The 19,802-nt window shown below is 49.9% G+C and overlaps 1 protein-coding gene across 3 annotated transcripts in view; it reads left to right on the forward strand.

Annotated features, from left to right (window-relative positions):
- The window catches only part of TNRC6A (trinucleotide repeat containing adaptor 6A), an 853,894-nt gene that overhangs the window by 713,976 nt on the left and 120,116 nt on the right, over positions 1-19,802 (forward strand). The window lies entirely within an intron of this gene.

Genomic DNA, 19,802 nt, shown 5'->3' on the forward strand with positions numbered 1-19,802 from the left:
TGGCACAACATTAAGTGCCCTCAGTTCGCCTCCTGGCAGGGACAAGGCCCCGGCTCCCTTGGCGACGCATTTCGGCTTCAGTGGAATGGCATGAAGGCTTAGCCTTCACGCCCACGCCGCTGATCCACAGAGTGATTTGCAAGATCAAGGAGTCTTGCAAACTCAACCTCATTCTAATAGCTCCATGGTGGCCGACCAGGCCATGGTTTTCGGAGCTGTTCATCCTCTCAGAGGTGCCTTCGATTCACCTAGCCCTCAAAGCGTGGTACCTGAGCAGGTAACGCTGCGGCACCTCAGCCTCTCACAGGCTAATCTGAAAATCATACAGGGCACAAGGAGCAAGGCTACTAGGGCCCCGTATAAAATGGACCAGATTCTGCCACTGGGCAGACTCCAAGGAAATCGACCCCCTGGCATGTTCTTCAGATGACGTGCTCTCCTTCTCGGCACACCTCGCTCACTCTGGTGTGCAGGTGGACACCTGCCGTACATACCTCACAGCCATAGGGGCTTACAGGAACTCGGAGGAGGGGATCTTCTCCAATCCGATCGCCAAGAAACATTTGATGGGGCTCGCAAGGCTCTGCCCACCCATCGAGAGGCCGCACCCAGTGTGGGACCTCAACATAGTCTTGGGCGCCCTGGCGCCCAAACGGTTTGCGCCAATGCAATGACGTCTGCGGACATCAGGCTGGTCACCATCAAGATGGCCTTGCTAGTAGGCCTTGGCTCGTAGAGTTAGCGAAATACAGGCGCTGGTCGCCTCCAAACCATATACTACCTTTCACAGGGACAAAGTAGTCCTGCGGACACACCTGGCATTTCTGCCCATGGTGCCGTCTGCTTTTCACTTGAACAAGGAAATAGTCCTTCCTACGTTCTTTCCCGATCCCAGGGACGATGCACAGAGGGTGCTGCACCACCTAGATGTCAGGTGTGCCCTGAAATTTTACTTGGACAGGACAAGGGCTTCCGCAAATCGGACGCCCTGTTTGTCACTTTCGGAGGCTCAAGACCAGGCTATCAGGCCTCCAAGGCCTCCATATCCCGCTGGATGGTCTCGGCCATCAAGGAAGCATACGAGGGCCAGCACAAGCCACTTCCGGCCAACATGCACGCCCACATAGTCAGGGCCAAGACAACGGCCATCGCATTCCAGCGCCATGCCCCTTGGCAGGTCATAAGCAGGCCGGCCGCTTGGACCACTGCCTCAGCTTTCTGCAAGCATTACTGTTTGGATGCCGGCTCTAGATCTGATGCAGCTTTCGGACAGGCAGTTCTCAGGAACCTCTATGCTCGAGGGTTTCCTCTCCACCCTGGGACTACATTCAGTTGTAATCGCCCATGCACTATGGAGGAAAGGGGATGGGACGTAAGAGTAATTATAAGTTACTCACCGCAGTGACTAACGTACTTATTCCTCAGCCCCCTTTCCTCCATACGTCCCACCACCGGCTCCTCTAAAACTGGTGTCATTAAGCAATGTTAAATCTGTTGTCAATGTGTCAATGGGGACTGGGGTGTGGCGCCGGAAGGGCGGAGACAGGGCAGCGCATGCTCCCAGGGCCGCACCCTTACGCACCTCTAAATTTAAAGGGGAAGAATGTTTTTTCTGGTGAAAAAGGTTCCGTCTCCCGTCCCTTGGAAGGTACGCCCATGCAGTATGGAGGAAAGGGGACTAAGAGTATGTTAGTCACTGCGGTGAGTAACTTATAATTTATATAACGGTCAGTTGTAAATAAGCCTTCGAAGCGATTGGTTCCCTCGACGTATTCCACATCTATGACCGTAATCACCACAGCTGTGCTGCTTTGGAAAATTTTCGGCTCCTGCGTCGATACGCTGTCCTTGAGGGCCTCCGTCGAGCCGACGTCACCGGATCTTATAAGTAGGACGCACGACGCCCGTAGCCTCAGTTCTGTTTTTTCCGCGAACGTGTTCGCTTCGGAGATCTCGGCGCACCTCGGTTCTTCTGAGTTGTTCTATCGGTTCTTGGAACCCGTTTGTTTGTGAAAATTTCCATGATTTCTTCTTCTACCCGGCGGCTGGGTTTCAAGAAGTGTCGGGACTGCGGTTCCAAGATGTCGCTGACGGACCCGCACAACGCTTGCCTCTGATGCCTCGGTGAGGACCACGCCACAGACGATTGTGACGAGTGCCAGTCGTTGATATCGAAGGCCTTGCTGGAGTGTAAGAAGAAGCTTTCTGTCGGTAGGGTGTCCAAGCCCCGAAAGTCAAAATCCACTGGGCTTTCGACAGACAATTCGAGGGGCGACTCTCCGCATTGTCGGCATAAATCCAGGGGGTCTCGGTCCCAGAGTGGGTCCCGCCATTCCTCTGCCTCTTCGAGGCACTCGCAGAAGTGCCGTCGCTGGTCGCCTTCCTCGTCTGAGGACTCCGCCCGTCGGCGGGTTGCTTGTCCCAACAAGCATTCCTCTCCTACGGAATGGGATTCATTTCGTAAGGAGATGATGGCGATTTTTCAGTTTCAGGGCTCCGTTCCGTCCATGCCGTCGAAAGACGCCGGCAGGGAACGTGCTAGAGCCACCGTTTGCGCGCCTTTGGGCTCGAGCAGTAGGCGCGATCACCGGGCACCTTCGAAGTCCCGGTCGGACAAGGTGGATCGATTTAGCCATGTCCGCTCCAGGTCCCGGTTCTCGACACCATCGTAGTCTGTGAGGTCTTCGAAGAAGACGCCGACGCCTTTGGCGCCGAGGCTGTTGAAGGACTCGCTCGAGGCTCTGCCTCTGAGGAAGCCATGGGCGCCGAGGCCGTCGAAGGACACGCTCGGGGCTCCGCCTTCGAGGCCTGTGTTGAAGCCATCGGCGCCACGCTCAACGTCGATTCTGTCGACACCCTCAACGCCTTTAGAGTATGCTTTATCAGAGGTACCCTGTGTATCGGTGGAAACCCTGAGGAAGGCCCTGAAGAAGTCGTTGAGACCTATCTTTGAGCCTTTTTCTGTGCCTTCCTGCAGGGATTTATTCCAGCCTCTGGATTATATTTCTGAGGTGGAGGAAGGGTCTGAGGAAGGTTTGGATCCGGATGAGGTTCCTGACGAGATATTGTCTGGTCATAGCCAGATTGAAGACTTGCGTCAGTCTTTGCATGAGGCAAGTGGTCTTGATATCTCCCCAGAGGTTGAGTTTGGGAGGCCTGAGCCTGGTAAGCATGCTGACTCTTCGTACAGGCGGCTGATGTCGAGGGTGACAGAGTATTTAGGGTGGTCTGCACCACCAGTCGATTTTCTGCAGGATGACCTGACTGATATCTTGGACCAAGGTCCACCAACTGACCCGGTACTGCCATTCCATATGGCCTTGCAACGAAGGGTGGCGGTGGCTTGGACTGCTCCGGAGAGTCTCCTGGCAGTCGATAAACCGTTGCTGAAAAAGTACCGCGCAGCCAGTGGCGACCCCGGCTACTTGTCCATGTACCCTACTCCGGAGAGTTTGGTGATGCAGGCAGCTACGGCCCCAGCAAAACAGGCGTCATACCCTACCAACCTTCCTAATGGGGACGACTAACGTTTTGACGGTTGGGCGAAGAAAGTCTTTTCTTCACGGGGTATGGCTTTGAAAGCAGCCAACTCCTTGTGTACCTTAGCACGTTTCACTCACACTCTGTGGAATTGTTTCATTGGCCGCTGAACATATTCCCGAAGGGGAAGAACGGGATGGCTTTCTTGCCCTGGTACAGGATGGCAAGGATGCCATGTGTGAATCCGTTCAGCCGGGTCTGGACGTGGCAGACTGTGTCAGCCGGTCCATGCCGGCGAGCACCGTGATGCGCAGATTTGCGTGGTTGCGGAAGTCGGGGTTTGCTCCAGATGTACAAGCCCAGCTTCTCAACATGCCCTTTGATGATGACCATCTTTCTGGCAGCAAGTCTGACGAGAGCCTTGAGTTGTTGCAGACCTCCAAAGCTGCATCGAAATAGTGAGCGCTGCAGTTTGCCAACCTCCACCTTTTCGTCCTAAGGGACAGCAATGGCGGGGAGGTTCCTTTCGATACTACTCTTCCTTTGGGAAATCGAGGGGAGCTGCAAGTCAGAGGGGCCAACGTAGGAGTACCAGAGGTGGAAAACAAGGTACTCAAGGTGCCAAGGCCATGCGGGCAGTTGCCTCTTTGCCCTCAGGCACTGCCGCAGCCGCTTCAGCTCAGTCATGAGGCCATGTCCCATGGTTCGCCATTTGGGGGAAGGCTGGCGCAGCATCTTATAGAATGGCGTGCCATTACTTCAGATGTGTGGGTTCTGGAGATCATAGCCCACGGCTACTGTCTTCCTTTCCGGCAGAGGCCTCACGACTTTCCACCAGGGAATCTCTCTTTGAAGAGTCCGGATTCGGTCCTTGCGCAGGAAATCAAATCCCTGCGGGAGAAAGGCGCCATAGAACTTGTGCCTGTAGCGGAGAGGAACAAGGGATGGTATTCCCCTTATTCTTTTATTTAAAAAAAAGACGGAGGATTGAGACCCATCATGGACTTCCGTGGTTTGAACAAACTCCTCAGGAAGGACAAGTTCAAGATGGTTACTCTCTCTCAAGTCCTCCAGGCCCTTCAACTTCAGGACTGGTTGGTGCCTCTCGACCTCAAGGACGCTTACTTTCATGTGCCGATTTATCCCAAGCACAAGAAGTACCTGAGGTTCGAGGTTGGCGACTGCACTTTCAGTTTCGCGTCCTGCCGTTCGGATTGACCTCCGCCCCAAGGGTTTTCACCAAGCTCATGGTGGTGGTGGCAGCGTATCTCAGGAAAGGGGTGGGGTTTCACGTCTATCCCTACCTGGACGATTGGTTGATCAGGGTGCGCTCTCCCGAGCAAGTCCTGGATCATCTGTCAGACACCTGCCCCTCCCTTCACAGGCTGGGCTTCTCCCTCAACTTGAAGTCCCACTTGACGCCAACCCAGCGGCTCCAGTACATCGGAGCAGTGCTCGACACATCCCTGGGGCTGTGTTTCCCTCCCCAGGTGAGGGCTCATCACATTCTGCAGATGGTGCACAAGTTTCAACATGCCCAGAGTCTCCCGGTGTTCGGGTTCTTGAGGTTGCTAGGCCTCATGGCATCCTGCATTCTTCTGGTGCCAGAGGCCAGGCTGCTCTCAAGATGCAGTGGGCTCTCAAGATGCAGTGGTCACAATCCTCCGGCAGGATGTCGGATCCCTTTCAGGTGCCGCCTTCGGTCGCCCAGGATCTCCTGTTGTGGGCCGTCGAAAGGAAGGGGGCTCCATTTTGGCTACCCTGGCCGGAGGTGAGGATCATGACGGACGCATCGCTCAGGGGATGTGGAGCTCATGCCAACGAGTTGACAGTCAGCGGTCGTTGGTCTCTGTCGGAGTCCAGACTCCATATCAATCTTTTTGAGCTGAGGGCCGTCAGGCTTGCCCTGAAGGCTTTTCTGCCGACTGTGCGAGGGAAGAATGTCCTGATTCTGACAGACAACACAGTGGCCATGCACTACCTCAACAAAAAGGGGGGGGCAGGGTCACTGCCTCTGTGCAGAGGCGCGATGCAGCTCTGGTTCTGAGCCTTTCAGCAGGAAATTTTGATCTCGGCAGTTCATCTGGCCGGAGACGAAAAACGAGAAAGCGGACGCTCTGAGCAGGCAGAGCACGATCTCTCATGAGTGGGAGCTGGCTCAGGAGATTCTCCTGGAGATGTTCACCCTTTGGGGAACCCCACAAGTGGATCTCTTCGCCACCAGTGTCAACCGGAAGTGCAAAATGTTCTGCTTGTGGGAATTTCCTCCAAGAGGAGCCTTAGGGGACGCGTTTGTGGTGGAGTGGTCCTCCCCACTGCTGTATGCGTTTCCTCCAGTCCCCGTCATTCCGCAAGTGCTACGGAGGTTCGGTTCCCGGATTATCCTCATTGCTCCGGCATGGGCCTGGAGAACGTGGTACCCGGACCTTCTCGACTTGTCTATCTGCCCTCCACGCCGTCTTCCCTACCGAGACGATCTGCTCTCACAGGATTTGGGGGGGGGGTCAGGTTCCCCATCCAGAGGTCAGGTCCCTCAACGTTCACGCTTGGCTTCTGAAAGGTTGAGCTATTAGGATTGGGACCGCCCTGAATATGTGATGAAGGTGTTGCTTTCGGCCAGACGGCCTGCAACTAAGTCCCTGTACCGTTCCCATTGGAGAAAGTTCTGCGACTGGTGCAGGGTTCAGAATGTGGATCCTTTTTCATGCGACATTCCTGTGGTTCTGTTCTTTTTTACTTTCCTTGGCGACAAGGGCCTGCAAGTAGGTACCATTAAAGGTTACCTGGCGGTGCTGTCCATATTTAAGCGCTTGTCTGAGGAGTGTTCTGATTTTAAAATTCCTTTATCGGTTTCTGAAAGGGCTCACTAATGTGTTTCCACCGTCACCTTTCCGGGTGCCCGGTTGGGATTTGAACATGGTTCTAAAATTCCTCATGGGTGCTCCATTTGAGCATTTACATTCTTGTCCTTTAAGACTGTTGACCCTTAAACTGTATTTTTAGTTGCGGTTACTTCCGCTCGCAGAGTGAGTGACTTGCAAGCACTTTCTGTTAAACCACCCTTCACAGTGTTCCATAAGGACAGGGTTGTCCTTAGGTTTCGTCCTTCCATTCTTCCGAAAGTTGTGTTGGAATTTCATTTAAGCCAGAAGGTCATTCTTTCGGCGTTCTATCCTCCTCCGCATCCTGGTAAGGAAGAGGAGAGGCTCCATAGGTTGGATCCTAGGAGAGCTTTAAATGTCTTCATTTCACGCATGTCCCGGGTCAGAGTGGACAATCGGCTCTTTATTGGATACGCTGGAAGGCGTTTGGGACAAGCTGTTACTAAGCAGACTTTGTCTAGATGGATTCTCTTGGCAATTTCTGGATGTTACCTCTTGGCGGGTAAGGACCCTCCGGTAGGCTTACGGGCCCATTCTACTAGGGTGTGGCTGCCTCTACTGCTGTGCAGAGGGTTATTCCCACATGGGCCTCTGTCCATACTTTTGTCAAACGCTATTCCTTGGATTCTATCCATGGGCAAGATCTGGCCTTTGGCAAGGTGGTCCTTTACTCTGCAATTTAATTGGGCATTCTAAAATTCTTTCCCACCTCCTTACTGGTACTGCTTTGGGAGTCTCTCATAGATGTGGAATATGTCGGAGGAACCAATCCCTTCGAAGCACAAGTTACTTTCTTACCTGGTAACGTTCTTTCGATGGGATGTTCCGACGACGTATTCCACATCGCTCCCTCCCTACCTGCCCCTCTACAGAATTTCTTATGCGATTGCAGCTTTTGTTTCCGCAAGGCTTTCTGTAGTCATTCTGGCAGAAAATTGGTGCCACACGTTCTGGGGAAAAAACTATAACTGAGGCTACGTGCGTCCCTCCAGCTCTCAGGCTAAACGTTGGGACTTTGGTTATGGAGTTTTAGACAACTCCATAGGCATCATCTTTTCATTTGTCACACAGCACCGCCAGTGCAGTGGCACAGGGAAACCTTTTCAGGCTTCCCCAAGGTTTAATACCTTCTCTGGGATAAACTACCAATGTTTCCCACAGTAAGTAAAGTGAAATTGACTTTACTAGTCTTTTTAAATTCCTAGCCCCAGCACACCCTATCATACAATAGTGCTGGAAGGGTTACCTAGTATCCCGTGTGTCTAAATACTCAGGTAGCAGTCAAATGCTACCCTTTCCTCTCAAAATGGCTGGTGGCAGTGGTTTTACAACGAACTACCATGATTTTTCCCGACTGCGAACACCGGTAGAATTAAATCGCAGGAGGCATGTTTTTCAAGATGGTGTCTGAGCCCCCTCTGTAAAAACAGGTCCAGGTCTTCTTTTTTTGACCTTTCTCTTTTTAAAGGTCCTTCTAGAGTTTTTCTCTGTACGCCGATCCAGGTTTGGTTCCTTTGTTCGTTCGCCCTTGGCGGTCTGCAGGACTGAAGACTGCCTCTGGCGCCCGAGTGTCTGGGGTGGGCAGGAAGTGAGGGAGGTGCCATAAACTCTGTGCGCTTAGTCTCCTAAGAGACCCAAATGCACTCTGGCGTGATTGGCTGCCTGACTCTCTGGCAAGGACAGCCACCCTGCTGGGTGAGTGGCATCTAGGCTGGAATGAATGGGAGGAAACTGGATAAAAGGCGAGTATCTTGGCTTGGAAGGCAGAGTCAACCACTGGAACGAAAGAACCGAAGACGAGCTTGAAGAGGACGGCTGCTGCAACTCCTGGACCGTTGGTTTGCCCGGTGAAGCCCTGCTGCAGGTCCGAATCACTAAGTTCTTCTCGACAGAGAAACCCTGCAAGGACGACTTCTCCCTTTGAGTTGGTGTGACCAACGACACTAAGCCACCTGGATACCATTCTCTGAGCTGGTTGTATTTTCCTCAGAGTGCTGCAGGAAACCGAATAACCAGGGAGAGGGACACCAGCTTTTGTGCTTGACTACAGGTACCGGAATTGAAGATTTGCCAGTTGCCAGATTTTTGACCAGACCAGTCCCAGTGCAGTGCTGGAGTCCCCCGACGTCCTCACTCTTGTCCCCATGACTGAGGCCCAGGAACAGCGAGATCTGCAGGAACTGCCAGGAACAGAGTTCACCAGCTGCATCTTTTTCTTCATTTGTAAAGGTACTGTAAAATCAGACTATTTACCTCATGCAGTGAAAGTGCTTGAAACTTTCCCAACTCACAGGCCTAATCAACCTGTGACCCAACATATAATTCTTCTTGCTACAAACTACTCCTAAGAGCTTGTGCCGAGACTTTTCCGTTTCCCTACCAGAACTGCTTTACCTATCCAAGACTTTAGCCCATTGACTTTGGCCTAACCAATTGAATTGAATCGACTCTTCTGGTGAACTCTAAATATTTGCACTGTCTAAGAATAACTTGTAACCTTTCATGTTCTGAATAACCTATTCCTTGTTGCTCCTACTTCAAATTGTTCTAAATGCCATTTTGCTCCTCCTTCAAAGTAGTATAAATGCCTCAGAAACTTAGTGTAGAATACTGAAGTATATTTGTGCATGATATATAACTGCCTCCTAGTGAATGTTTTATAACTGACTGTTGAATAAATTAATAAGTGTTTAACCAAGACACCTTGAGTGTAAGAGTTTATTTGAACACCTGTGACTGTAGACCTCTGTGTAACATCCTTACAGCGCACATTCCCTCTTGAGATGAGCCTGGCTTCTCAGCTCCGCTACCAAAAACTGTGTAGTACAGACTTGTACCAAAGGTTGGTTTTACATACACCTGTAGTCATAGTTGTGTGTAGTGGTCCCAAAGGGTACTGCATACAAACTCTGCCTAGCAGACAGCCAAAGTCAATATGGAGCTGAGGCACTTCTTAGATAGCACAAAGTGTTGCACAAAGTTAGAGAGTTTGTAGAAAATCACTCTTGGCCACAAGCTGTTAGGCTTGTGAGGGGTACAGCTGAGGTCCGCTCTGCAAAAAGCAGCTACTGCAAGTCTCAAGTGAGATAATGCAAGCTACAGACAAAAGAGGTAAGTACCCCTTAATCATAACAGTACCTTAGTTTAGAAGAAGAGGCTCCAGCTGGCTTCTGTTCTGGTTGCAGTGTTGCAGATCCTGGGTCTCAGTCGTGGGGACAAGAGGGAGGAAGTCTGGAGAACTCCTGCACTGCATTTTGAAGGTCGTCAGCGGCTACGGGCTCTTTTCAGTTCTGCGGCACTTTGCGGTTTCAGATACCGGCAAATGGCACCACCGCAGATCTTGGACACTGGCTGGGCTTCCTTCACACCTTGAGTCCAGCACTCTGGTGAGGTGACTCGAGCTTGGGTTGTCCTGCTTTGGGGTGGTCCTCAGGATCTTCCTGGAGCTTTGGTCCGGTTTAAAGACGATGCACTCGACTACAGATTTCTCGACCCTTGGCACTCGGTTCCAGCAGCACCGAAGAAGTACAGCCAGTTGTGGAAGGTCCTCCAGCAAAGTCTTGGGGTTAGTTGGTCCCACTAACCCAAGGGAAGTCGCCCATTCCAGGCTTCTCTTGTCACCGGGCAGTTCAACAGTCCAGGAGGATGCAGCAAGCCTCTCTTCCAGATTCCTCTGTCGGATGTTTCGTCCATTGGTTACTCTGCCTTCAGTTCAAGACGCCTAGCTTTTTATGGAGGCTTCTCCCATTCATGCACAGCCTAGCTGTCACGCACACAGCAGGGTTGCTGTCCTGCAGGGACAGCCAGCCAATCAGCAATCGGTGCATTCAGGTAACCAAGGAGACTAAGGACAGGAAGTTTTGGGCACCTCCATCGAATCCTGCCTTGCCAGACACACTGGAGCCAGAGGCGGGTTTCAGTACTGAAGCCCATCTGGTTTGGCGTGCCAATTAAAAACCCAAGAAGGCCTCACGAACTATAAATGGCAAAAAAAGGTGACATGCCATTTTGACAAAATCGTCACCCATGGGTGCTATACTGCAGCTAAGGATTCAGCCTGTGGTAAAAACGCACAATGGTAGGAAAATTAAACCACTACCACCAGCCAATAAATGTAGTCAGGGTAACATAAACAATGTTACATGAGTCCTTTGTAGGAAAAGGGGATACTAAGTAACCGCCCCAGCATCCACATAAGTCAATTTAACTTTACGACACTTGGGAACAGTAGGTCACCCAAAAGAAGGTATTTAAACCTGATGAGAAATCCAAAGGACTTATCTGCGACACTGCACTGCAGGTGCTGTGTGTCACAATACAAATAGCAGATGCCTATGTAGTTTATCAAACGCCAAAGACAAACAAAACACAGAGTCCAAATCAGATCAAAATACATGAGAGTGCGAAAAAGGTCTCACTCGCACCAGGATAAAGATTTTAAAGTACTAAGTCCAGCAAAATAGCTGAGGGTCTCGAAGATAGAAGGCGAATTGGCACATAAATTAGATTTCTCCCTAACACTCTGCGTGCCTGACTAGGAACTCTAATCCTAGTTCTCCAAACATAGGCACTTCAATCCTACCTCAAACCACATAATCAGGCACCGCAAAATGTAACAATGGACTTCGCTTCTCCACTGTAACTACTTCATAAGAACACACCAGTGACAGAAACAGACGCCGCCAAACTTATAAAATGTCTTCAGGTTTACTTACTAGAGTAACCCTTCCTGTACGTCCCACGTAAACCACTGCAACTATAACAGAAAACCATATGCCACTTGTCCTACATATCCGCCAAGGATAAAACTCTACTAAAAGATGCTAAAACACTAATACACCATCTCCACTGATATCCACTCAAGGATACATCTCCAACCATGACCTTCAGCCACTGCAACACAAGTTACGACTGCTACACTTGGACGTTCTCACTACTATCGTCTCAAAATACTACACCTCCCATATCCACCACCGGATATACAATACTTCTAATAAGCAACTAATGGGCGCTCACCCTAGATGCGTCGCTTATTTCACCACTAATGACAATAATAATTCCTGATTCCAATGTGGGCAACACACCTGGCTAGCGTCTGAGCCACAAACACGAACTTCATGCACTTCTTCTCAATCATGCACACACCCTCACTCATGAATTCATGTATACATATCTTACAACATGCACCCAAATTCGCATGGACAATGCACTCTCAATTCACCTAAAATACATTTTAGAATGATACTTTGGGACAAAAGACAATACCAGGCAGGGCAGTGGTGATCAGGACTGCTCTGTCGACGATCAACATCATCCAATTTTTAAACATCCTGTTAGGGAGAATTCTCAGAAATGTGCTAATTCCCTTCTACCTTAGAGACCACCAGCACTCTGCTGGACTTCAGGACTTTTTAATTTCTAACCTGGAGAGAGTGAGACCTTTTTCCCCACTCTCTCGTGTATTTTTCTGTGATTTGGACTCTGTTTCTTTTGACTTTGGAGTCTGACAAACTCCATAGGCATCATCTTTACATTGTGACACACAGCACCTTCAGTGCAGTGGTACAGGAAAGTCGCTCAGATTTCCCAGAGGTTAAAATACCTTCTCTTGGTGAAACTGTTTCCAAGAGCAGTGAAGTGAAATTGACTTTACTTACATTTTGTAACTTTCTAGACCCAGCACACACTATCTTACAATAGGGTGCTGGAAGGGTTACTTAGTAGTCCCTTTACCTAGTTTCTCATGTAACATTTTTGTGTTACCCTTTCTACAATTAATGGCTGGTGGCAGTGGTTTATTTTTTCCTACCATTGTGTGTTTTTACTGTGGGCTGCAATTGCAGCGGCAGTAAAGCACCCATGGGTGCCCATTTTGTCAAAATGGCCCTGGTCGTCTTTTTTCCCGATTTCTTGTTGGAAAGGTCCTTCTTGAGATTTACTCTGCGTGCCACAACAGGTTTGGTCCCTTTGTTCATTTTGTCTATGGTGGGATTAACTGGTGAAGCCCTCCTCTGGCTCCAGTGCTTAATCCCCTTGGTTACAGGAATGCACCCAAAGGTGATTGGCCGGAAGGCTGTCCTTGCAGAACAGCCTTGCAGAACAGCCACCCTGCTGTGTGATTGGCAGCTAGGCTGCGAATGAATGGGAGAAATCTGCATAAAAGACAAGGCATTTTTTCTTGGAAGGCAGCGTCGATCACTGGACAAAGAAATCCGAAGAAGAACTTGGAAGAGATGCCTGCTGCAACTCCTGGACCGTTGGTTTGCCCGGTGAAGTCCTGCTGCAGTGCTGAAACTCCGAATTTGCCTTGACTAGAGAAGACCTGCAAAGGACGACTCCCCTTGGGTTGGTGGGACCAATCGACCCCAAGACGAGCTCATCAGGAAATCCTCTCAGTGCTGGCCGTACTTCCATTGCTGCTGCATGGACCGATTGCTAGGGAGAGGTCACCAGAATCGAGTGAGTGTCTTTACATCCGACCCGAGCTCCAGGAAGATCCTCCGGACACCCATGAAGCAGGACTGACCAAGCTTGGGTGTTAGGCAAGATTTGGTGCAGTACCCTCTGGGTGCACTACAACAACCTTGACCTCGTGCCAATATGAACCCAACCTTTGGTATAAGTCTGTACTACACAGGTTGATAGTGTGGCTGAGCAGCCAGGCTTATCTCAAGAGGGGTCAATGTGAGTTTGTATGCAGTACCCTCTGGAACCACTACACACACCTCCGACTATAGGTGTAAGCAAAACCAACCTTTGGTATAAGTCTGTACCATACAGTTTTTGGTAGCAAGCTGAGCAGCCAGACTTATCTCAAAAGGGAATGTGAGCTGTAATGGTTTGGTTTATTATTTGTAATGGGCCAGAATACCCTAGGGTAACAAGGCGCAGCAGATACATGAATTTGCGAAACATAGTTACAGACAATAAAATATAAGCATGGCATATACATGGCATATACACAGTTATAAAGAAGGAAAGCAGGAATATGTACATATATACAGTTAGCAGATGTGTGTCCTGGTATGTCAGGTGGCAGAAGGGAGAGACGGAGCCTAGCCGACTATGTTTCAGACGGCGGCTGTCTTCAGCCAAGACATTATCTTGGAGCAGAAGTTTTGCTAGGGTATGTCCATTCTGAGAGTGGGTGGTAGGGAGTTCCACAGTTTGGCTGCTTTTACTGGGAAACTATTACCACCTATGGTGGAACATTTGAAGTTAGGGACTGAGAGGCAGTTTCTGTATGCTGTCCTTGTCGGTCTCAAGGATGTCAGTCTGTGAAATCTGTTGGTCAGGTAGGTGGGGGCCGCGTTATTGAGGGACTTGTAGGTTTGTGAAGCAGTTTTTAGTGAGATTATATCTAGGATAGGGGTCCAGTTGTTCTGCTGGCTATGTGCTGTAATGTGGTCTCTTCTTGAGACGCCCAAGGCCGCTCTGAGAGCATTGTTCTGGAGCGTTTGTAGCTTGCTGGTAGTGGCCTTAGAGCACCCAAGATAAAGGGTGTTGCAGTAGTCTAAACGGGATAGTATGAAGGCTCTGGCAAGGGTCAAGCAACTGGTGACGGATAGAAAAGGTTTGGCTGTACGGATCAGTTTACAAGTGTAAGCCGCAGAGGAGGCTAGTGAATTCACCTGTCTGTTAAAGGAGAGGTTGGAGTCCAAGTAGAAGCCCAGTGTTTTGACTTCATGTCCCACTCTGGTGTTTCCATCAATTATGAAGGATGAGTAAGCTGGGCTTAGTTTCTTTAGGCTGGCGGTGGTACCCAGGGTGATAAGTTCAGTTTTATCATCATCATTCAGGCATAGACCGTGGATGGCCATCCATGCCTGGATGATGATGTATACCCTATTCACCAAGGCCAAATCCTTTCCATAATCTCCAGAAAGCGGAAGGAGGATCTGGGTATCATCTGCATAGTTAGTGTAGGTGATACCGAGATGATCCAGATCATCGAAAAGGGGCTTGGTAAATGTGTTATACAGTGTAAGGGAGCCCTGAGGTACGCCACAAGTGATGGGTATGGGGTCTGCAGCATCTGTAGGCGAGAAAACCCTCATGGTTCTGCCATCGAGGAAAGATTAATGTTGTTACACAGCAGTCTACAATCACAAGTATTCAAATAGACTCTTATACACAAAGTTTCCTGGTAAAACAATTATTAATTTATTACACAGTCAGTTAGAAAACATTCACTAAAAGGAGACAATCAATAACACACAAAAATATTCTACAGTACTTCACACTAAGTGAAAGTGTGAGGCATTTAAACTACTTTGAAGGAGGAGCAAAATGGCATTCAGAGCATTTGAAGTATGAGCAAAAAGGCATAAGTTAATAAAACGAATAGTAGTTATTCTTAAACTGTGCAAATAGTTTGAGTTCACCAGAGGAGTTGGTCCAATGCAATAGGTAGGCCAAAGTCAATGGGCTAGAGTCTTTTATCAGTAAAAACGGTTCTGGTAGTTAAACGGAAAAGTCTTTGCCACGGTTCTCAGAACTAGTTCATAGAAGAATGCTTTCTATGTCGGGTCACAAGCGGACTAGGTCTGCAAGTTGCCAAAGTTTCAAGCACTTTCACAGTGAGAGGTAAGTTTTCTCAGTCGGGTTTTCACAGTACCTTATATTGAAGAAAAATATGCTGTTCCTGAGCCTTAGTCGTGGGGACAAGAGGGAGGACGTTGGGGGACTCCTGCACTGCACAGGGACTGGTCACAAAGCTGGCAAACTGGTGTATCTTCGATTCTGGTAGCTGTCGTCAAGCACACAAACTGGTGTCCTTCTCCCTGGCTATTCGGTTTCCTGCAGCACTCTGAGGAAAATACAACAAACTCCAAGAAAGGTATCCAGGTGGCTTACAAGTTGATTGGTCCCACCAACTCAAAGGGAGAAATCGTCCTTGAAGGGCTTCTCTGTCGTGATGAACTTGGCCATTCAGACCTGCAGCAGGGCTTTACCTGGCAAACCAACGGTCCAGGAGTTGCAGCAGCCGTCCTCATCCAGCTAGTCCTCGGTTCTTTCGTTCCAGTGGTCGACTCTGCCTTCCAAGCCAAGAGACTTGCCTTTTAAACGGTTTTCCCCCCATTCATTCCAGCCTAGGTGCCACTCACCCAGCAGGGTGGCTGTCTTTGCTGGACAGTCAGCCAGCCAATCACACCAGAGTGCATTTGGGTCTCCTATGAGACTAAGCACAGGGAGTTTCAGGCACCTCCCTCACTTCCTGCCCACCCCAGACCCTCGGGCGCCAGAGGCGGTCTTCAGTCCTGAAGCCCGCCAAAGGTATAGGAACAAAGGGACCAAACCTAGTTTGGCACGCAGAGACAAACTCTAGAAGGACCTTTCCAAAAAGAAATGGCGAAAAAAGACCGGACCCGTTTAACCAATGAGGCTCAGACGCCATCTTGAAAAACATGGCTCCTGCGATTTAACACTACCGGTGTTCGCAGTCGGGAAATATCATGGTAGTTCATTGTAAAACCACTTCTACCAGCCATTTCGAAAGGAAAGGGTAGCATTTGACTGCTATGTGAGTTTCTAGACACAGGGGATACTAAGTAACCCCTCCAGCACTCTATTGTAAAATAGGGTGTGCTGGGTCTGGGAATTTAAAAAGACTAGGAAAGATGATTTAACTTTACTTTTTCTGGGAAACAGTAGTCTATCCCAGAGAAGGTATTTAAACCTTGGGGACACCCTATAAGGCTTCTCTGTGTCACTGCACTGAGGGTGCTGTATAACACACATGAAAAGATGATGCCTATGGAGTTGTCTAAAACCCCATGATCAAAGCTCTCCAGGTAAAACACACATCAAAATACATGAGTGTGGGGGTGGGGAGGGAGACTTGCACTCTCTCCAGGTAAAAAAAATGAAGTCCTCAAAATCCAGCAAAGTTGCTGGGGGTCTCTAAGGTGAAGGGAATTAGCACATTTATGAGAATTCTTCCTAACGGTGACAAGTATCCAAATAAACAATTAAACTCAAGGTGTCTTGATTAAACAAGTATTCATTTATTTAACAAACAGTTTGAATAAGCCTTCCTCAGAAGGGCCAATATAATAGTAACACACAAATACTCCAAAATACACACTGTTTCTCTAAATCAGCAAATACTCATTTGGGATGGCACACACACTTCCTGACTTAAATAGTTAGGACACTGTCAACATTAATATATCACCGGTACATTTAGAGCAATACTGAGATGAGTGTTAAAGTAAAGAGGTTTCAGAATAAGACAAGAGATCACATAAATCTGAAGCAGGTAAGTACTTTTGGACTCCTCCCCCCCCCCCCATGCAAAGTAAGTTGACCCCTTTCCTGGAGGGATGGTAAGACACAAGCAGAGCAAAGGAGAGGAGAGTGATTCAGGGAGCCAGGTCAGCCAATGTCAATTGGGCACAAGTCTAGGTGAGCTGAAGCACTTTCTGCAGGTAAGTAAGTCTTGCACAATGTTTTAGAAGTCTTTGTAGAAAAAGTTAAATCAATGTATGCTCACAAGCTGTGAGGCTTGTGAGAGGTAGAAAATGCAAGCAACTTGCAACCAAGACCAGTCTAAACCAAGATCAAGTAAGACTACAACAAGAGGTAAGTCCTCTCAAACTTTACAGTACCTTTGGTTAGAAGAAATTGTTCCAGCTGACTTCTGTTCCTGTGCAGCTCTGCAGATCCCTTTTGTTCCTGGGCCTCAGTCGTGGGGACAAGAGGGTGGACTTCTGGGGACTCCTACACTGTAATGGTACGGTCAGCCACAGAAAGGACAAACTTCTATTCAGCGGCACTTTGCGGTTTCAGCTCCTTGCGTTTTAGCAAATAGCACCACTGCGGACTCTCAGATACCACTCGACTTTCCTCGCATCTGGGGGTCCCGCACTCTGTTGAGGTGACTCTGGCTTGGTCAGTCCTGCTTACTGGCCGTCCGGAGGATCTTCCACAAGCTTGGGTCCGACTTAAGTGATGCACTCCGTTTGGTGTTCCTCTCCCTGGCACTTCGGTTCCAGCAGCAGCAGTACAGCCAGCTCCGAGAGGATGTCCAAAGGAGTTGACTTTGGAGTTTGATTGGTTCTACCAACTCAAGGGAAGAAGTCATCCTTGAAGGGCTTCTCTAGTCGAGGCAAATTGGGAGCTTCAGCACAGCAGAAGGGCTTCACCGGGCAAACCAACAGTCTAGGAGTTGCAGCAGGCGTCTCTTCCAAGTTCTTCTTCGGATTCCTTTGTCCAGTGGTCGACTCTGCCTTCCAAGCCAAAAAGCCTCACCTTTTATGCAGGTTCTTCCCATTCATTCCTGCCTAGCTGTCAACCACACAACAGGGTGGCTGTCCTTGCCGGACAGCCAGCCGGCCAATTACATTTTGGTGCATTCCTGTTACCTAGGGGATTAAGCACAGGGAGTTTCGGGCAACTCCCTCACTTCCTGCCTCTGCCAGACATACTGGAGCCAGAGGCGGGATTCACTTGTGAATCCCGCCAAAGACATAACGAACAAAGGGGCCAAACTAGGTTTGGCGCGCAGAGTAAATCTCAGGAAGGACCTTTCTAGCAAGCCATGGGTGCCTTTCTGCACTTTTGGCACTAGCAGACCTAGAGGACCCTAAAAGGAAAGCAGAATCAAGGGACATCTTTCTCATTTCCATTTCATGCTGCATCTCTCTTGCTCTTAGTTTCACCTCTTGATGTTTGGTTTCAGCCTGGACATTTTGTTTCTTGAACTCCAACTCTAATCTTAGTCTTTCAAGGGAAATCTATCCTGGGCTTAAGTTTGGACCTTGTGGGGTCCCAATGGGAAGTGCCTGATGTAGGCTGTGGCAGAGGGGATCTCCCTTCTGGAGACTCCTCTACTTCCTCTGGCTTCTCTTGCAGATTGGAGTTTGACTCTAAACTAGCATCCTCATCATTATCTTCCACATTACTTGGGTTGGTTAGAGGCCTACTACCCAAACCTTGGTGATTTAACAACCTTCCAATCAATTAAAATCTTTCTTTTCAGAGTCAGACCTTTGTATTTACACATGACTTTCAGATGTTCTACTGTCAGGACAATCGAGACAATCAGGGGTGCCTCATTAAAGTTCTCCAGCATGGGGTCTGGCATGGATTCACATGCTCATGAATATTCCCCGTCGTCAGGCTGGGAATCCTCGGTAAAGAAAAAACCAGTATCTGTTTCGTTTCTGATCTGTCTTTCGTAGTAATAACCAATCACTGGTCTCTGCGTCATACTGACCACAGCCAATGACTGCCCTCTACCTAAGCACCGCCTCTGGCAGCCATCTTCAGATTTTTACCGCACGTTCATGTGTTGGGATCCTCGTGCTATTGCTCTCGGGCGTTAGTGCTATTTTTTTCACGTTTTTTCTCAAAAACTTCATTTTTTCGGTCAAAAGAGCCTAAAGCTCCACCGACTCTCCATCCGATCAACGGGGACCCGTGTCGGATTCGTCTGCGCCCCTCAAGGGTGAAGATTTCGTCGAGCTACGCTTTTGGAGGACTCCAGAAGTTTCTCAGGCCCGGTCATGGCCCAGGAGAAGGGAAGCTCGACGCCCAGAAAGCTGTTCAGGGTCTGCCCTGGATGCCAGCTGCAGAACGTCTTCAAGGAGGACGAACACTCTTTTTGTCTTTACTGCCTACATGAGGACAAGACGCACGTGGAGAAGGACTGTGCGTTTTGCGGCAACATGTCGGAGCGGACCATGAAGGGCCGCCATCAACGTCTCGCCAACTGGCTGGAAGGGAAGAGCCCGTCCGGCGAGAGGAAGAAATCCGAGCGGTCTTCTAAGACCTTTGAGGACGCCCCGGCGACGGGGGTCCAACATAAGGCCAAGCACCGCGAGTCCGCTGGCACCGGGAGCGCCGAACGGTCGGGCTCTACGGGCGCCAGGCTGGGCGCACCCTCCCCGGCACCATCAACCACGAGCCAACGCTCTGGGTCGGGTAAGAGGAAGGCCGAGCACCCGGCGAGGCTCCTAGAGAGCCCCGGTCGAGCTCGAAGGCGGAGGGGGAGCGAGGCACTGTCCCCCCCCCTCAAGGATAAGGCGGTGAGCGCAACTAAGGTGGTGAAGGCCTTAATCCATCTGGCCAAGCCCTCTATCGAGTCTGTCGCGGCGGCCCTGGCTCAGCCTGTGGAGGCTACGCCAGTGGTGGCGACCTCGGGGCTCAGAGTCTCCCTGCCACCTCGGAGGGAGTCCTCTTTTGTGCCCATCGATAGGACCCCCGTGAAATCCCCCGTGGGGAAGAAAAAGGGGGGGCAGGGCGTCGTCGTAGATTCGGCCTCAACCTCGGAAGAGGAGCTGCTCGAAGTCTTAAGCCACGGCCTCGGCGTGGAAGAAGACCGGCCCGTCGGGATGGATCTCGACGCAGGTGACGACGACATCGTCGAGGGTACCGACGGGGCCCCTGATCGCCCGTCGGATTCCCCTCTGCCAGCGCCGCGAGACAGCTCGGCGG

Source organism: Ambystoma mexicanum, chromosome 2q, assembly GCF_040938575.1.
Source record: "Ambystoma mexicanum isolate Mex_15411 chromosome 2q, UKY_AmexF1_1, whole genome shotgun sequence".
Lineage (NCBI taxonomy): Eukaryota > Metazoa > Chordata > Amphibia > Caudata > Ambystomatidae > Ambystoma > Ambystoma mexicanum.